General features: G+C 37.3%; 1 protein-coding gene across 4 annotated transcripts in view; it reads right to left on the reverse strand.

Moving 5' to 3' along the window:
• Positions 1-2,479, reverse strand: part of sipa1l3 (signal-induced proliferation-associated 1 like 3) — a 59,236-nt gene extending 56,757 nt beyond the window's left edge. For 3 of the 4 annotated variants that reach the window (XM_056765933.1, XM_056765934.1, XM_056765931.1), the window contains exon 1: positions 2,289-2,479. The gene's annotated coding sequence lies outside the window, so the exon portion shown is untranslated. The remainder of the gene's footprint in view (positions 1-2,288) is intronic. The other variant, XM_056765932.1, reaches the window with a different exon arrangement.
• Between the last annotated feature and the right edge of the window lie 2,084 nt (positions 2,480-4,563).

Genomic DNA, 4,563 nt, shown 5'->3' on the forward strand with positions numbered 1-4,563 from the left:
TGACACTGATCTGACAAAACAACTTGCTGCCTTACGGTTGAGCAGCATTGTAATGTCTCATAATAAAATGACATTTCCCATGCAGTGTCACATTAAAACATTGTCCGTTTTACTGCTCACCGTAAGAAGAAGAAAGACAAGTTTTCATGTAACAATGCAAATTCCAACCAGTTAATGTGCAATTTCAAGACTAATTCAATATTTAACAACCTTGCACGCTATCAAATTAATTATACACCTAAATGTAACTCTATCAGCTATGACCAAACAAGAAAACCAGGCGGAGAATAGGTCAATGAGGATTCGGACGGACTTGACGACTGCATTAAACATTAAGGTTATCATGATGACATTCAAATGAAAGTTATTATTGAACCTTTTTTGTTGCTTTCAATATCTCTAGGAACAAATGCATGGGGTGGGTTCACAGTGGCAAACAGGACTATTCGACATCTGTGTTTATCCTCAAGCAAAAAACCAAGCATGCTATATTTACTCTGGCCAAGCAGGCAGAATGAGAGAGCAAAGAGAGAAAGGGACGGAGAGAGAAAGAGTGAGAGATTGAGAGAGAGAGAGAGAGAGAGAGAGAGCAGCTTTAGGGATATTTTTGTCCTATGCAGGTAATGGATGTAAGGGTACAAGTCAGACTTTTGTCCAACAATATTGATCCATTACAAAGGGCGTGTTGTGATAAAAGATCTTAATAAATTAAGGTTTAAAATATTTGATTTCAAAGTTGTTCAAAACATTCTTGAATTGTGTAAATAAAAGTTTGCCAGACCACGAATTTCTGTTGTTTCTTTCGGCCAAGTGCAAATGATAAACCTGACAGAAAGCTGATATGTGTTCCGATGACAACACCAAAACCCTCTTAAACTGACAAGCAGGGACTCAAATGACAACATTCAAATCCCACAGACAATCCCGACATACTCTCAACTCAGTTTGTCTTTTCAACACCTTCAACTAGCAGTCTCTCAACCGGCCGGCTGCAGAAAGCAGTGGTGTTTTTGCACAGAAGTTAAAGGGTTGTTTCTGGTTAGCCGATGGAAAAACAACTTGAGATTCCTCAAGAACTCCAAGTATTTCTCCCGGCACGCAAATATATATTGCAACTTTATAGGGCGCAACTGAAGAATGGACTTTAGCCTAACACCTGGAAGCAGTTATTCAGATTTACAACAGCATTCAACTCACAAAAATACATTTTGTTTTAAATTATTACTTTAAAGAAGAATTGGCTCCAACTTTGTGACTTCAACAGCAGCAGTGACTGATGTCCACATTTGCCTCTCTAATAATTTTTTAATTTTTAATTTTTTTAATTTTTTTTGCATGAGACATGAATTTGGACATTGTAAACGGTATCAGTCATCTAAACATGACTGAATTGGCCCCGAAAAAGGAATTTACCAAAATAAAACCTTTGAACATGACAGTCTGGATCTCTAATACGAGATCTTCAATATCTTCACTTTAAATTACATAGCTACACATTACCTACAGAGTTGATATCCTACCTTTTATGACAACAGGTAAAGTGAATGATTCAATAATGAATCAGATAAACCGCTTATTGTTTCGAGAATTACAAAGATGTCACGACATCTGCAAAGATATAAAGCGAGATTAAGGCCTTTATAAAGTTGTACTAAAGACTTTTTCTAGATATTCATTATCAAAACATTACTGCAAGCGTCCTTTTCTGCTCTGTACATTTCCATATCAGTCACAAATGAGAAACTCATATGAAACAGCTTATTTAAATCCCAACTAACTGTAAAGCAACTGTTGTGTTTATGCACCTTTATGTTTGGCTTCAAGAAATGTTCTCTGGTTTCTTCAAGAACACTGCTTAGATGAAACTTCAGACAATGTAACCTCATTACAGACAAACATTCGTCTTAAGATGCTTTAAGAAATTTACCTAGGAACAAGGGAACCATTGTATGTAACTTGTAGTCTCACTATTGTCGCATGGACTGACTCCAGGTGAGTAAAAACTACAAAGTGCTGACGCATGCGCGCTGATTCATCAGGAAGGACTCGGTTATTTTCACTAACGTTAAACACTTAATGAAAAGACATCCCAATGATCCCAAATCCCTCACAATGACCAGAGCCCGGTTCCTAAAAAGCTCAATTACCCAACGTACACCTCTGCATGTAATGAAAAAACATGACAAAATCTAAAAGCTGTCCAAAGGCTCCTGAGTTTACTCGGCACTTCGCATTGTTGATTTAAACATGACCGTACAAACTAATGATTCCCGCTGAACGCCTCTTACCTTACCCGAGCCGGGCATGCGTGGGGAAACTTAAATTTCCAAAGCAAACATGTGTAGTCCGTAAAAAGGTTTCAGAAATCCTATGAATATTGTACACTTCTCGCCCAAAGCGCCGTTCGCCAACGAGGAATTCTTCTTGGCTTCCACATTCGTTATTCCTCTTCCTCCCAGCCAACCGAAACCACGACGCCCGGCTGCTACTCGCGCACACACGTACATTGCACTGCGCATGCGCACGGCTGAATTCACAAGTGTCAGTAGTAATGCATGAAAGAGACCGAAGTCCGCAATATAACGTGGTGAGCACTCAGGATCGGCCTGATGTGTTAAGAAGCCAACGCCACTAAAACAGTTCACACTACTGCAAAATGATGAAAAACAGATTGGGCAGCATAGAAATAATGTAGATATTAAAACATCAAAGCTTAAATGAATTCAATATCATTTTGAAGATGTAAACAGCACTTGGAATGTGTTGATCTATGTACGCCGACACAGCACGGTTAGGATTTCCTTTAAGTAATGTGATTTGGTGTGCTTGCATGACGTCAGACTGCAGTTACGTCTATTTTCTCGGGTTTTAAAAAAAGTATGTCTGCAAAGACATGTGGTCTGATACATGGAGGCCTGGTAAAATGGAAACGTTTCGGTGTAAAGGAAGTATTATATGAAAAGCTTAATCGTTAAATAAAAATTAAGATACCACGCACGTTCACAATTTAGTAGGATTCAGACAGTGCAGATACACTTTAGTAGTGTATAGCACAGCCATGTGGACACTTTTTTCAGTACAAACTCGACTGCAGTACCACGACACATTTTGCATGGTAATATGAACTGAGGAAGACAAAGTGTATTTGTAAAGATAATTTTGAAGGTGGGTATTTTTGTCATTATAATTGTTTTATTCTATGTAGATAGCATATACAATATTATAAATAGGCAGGCCTTTTCATATCAGTATTCAGTCATATGCCAGTTTGTCCCATATTGCATAATAATGTTATTTTCCATCTAGAAACTGTAAGATATATGGCTGGATAACCTCCAGTGTCTGCAAAATACAAAGGAAAGTGAAGAAACCCAAAAACCTGAAAAAGGGGATTTTTAGACTTTGTTTTCAGTAGTGCAGTAGTTGTCTACTCTGATATATTACGTATGTACAAAAAGTCAATTAAATTAATTTACAACGTTTAACATATTGTAGTTGATGACTTGTTATTATTTACAAGATTTATCTAACAGTGCGTTCTCATCGATAAACTTATAATGATCTGTAGTTTGGTATAGAACATTTTAAGAGAATGTAAAGGCATCATTGTTCGACCTCTTTTATTTCGCATTTCCAGCCATGCTTTTATCCTAGTTTTGAAACGATCGATTTCAAAAGAAGAGTAGCCAGTAATGTGTCTGCCTTAAAACTTACCACACATATGTTTGTATTTGCATAAGCAAAAACATTTAAATGAATTTGCATGTGCATGAAAATCTAAATAAGTTACGAGTAAAGTTTAACCAAACTCTAACATACACATTTTAATGTGTTTGAATGACATCGATAACAAAAACCTATAAGAGGGAGGTTAGATAAGTGTCTGGGTGGGAGGGAATAAAAGATTTTAGAACTACATACTTTCCTGGCCTTGAGCCCCAAAGTACAAATTAGCCATGTGGCCCAGAAACCTCATGGCACCCCTGGGTAGAAGAGCCCCTAAAAGCTTAACCTCAGATAGATGTCCCAGTTCCCCTCGTCATCTTTAATCCCTCCACCTCTGAGTTGAAATTGACGAAAATCCATTCTAGACAACATACCTCTTATAACATTTCCATGTGACATAAATTCTCAGTAGGGGGCAGTATAACCAAATGTTGATGTTTTACGTTGGGCTTTGACTAGAACATCTTGTGCAGGTCAGTTATTTTATAAAACTGCATCATATATATTTTCTTGTACTTGATTCTAATGATACAAATTATGAAATCTTTGCCTGCATAGGAAAATACATTATATTTACATTTTGGTAGAAGCTTGTGTTATCCAAAGCGATCAGTGCATTTAGCCTTATGCACTTGCTCGACTAATAGAAATGAGAATATTCAAGTCACCATTTAACACATAACACATTCTTATTATTTTTATATTCTATTATATGACCATAAAAATGATACATATGAGACCTGATACATCGAGTCACATCCAGTGTGAACCCAACGTAAACTCCATTTCCCAGCATTCCCCACATCCTCCACCCCCCGTCCAGCCGGTGTATTTGGA

The sequence above is a fragment of the Triplophysa dalaica genome, chromosome 14 (genome assembly GCF_015846415.1).
Source record: "Triplophysa dalaica isolate WHDGS20190420 chromosome 14, ASM1584641v1, whole genome shotgun sequence".
Taxonomy (NCBI): Eukaryota; Metazoa; Chordata; class Actinopteri; order Cypriniformes; family Nemacheilidae; genus Triplophysa; species Triplophysa dalaica.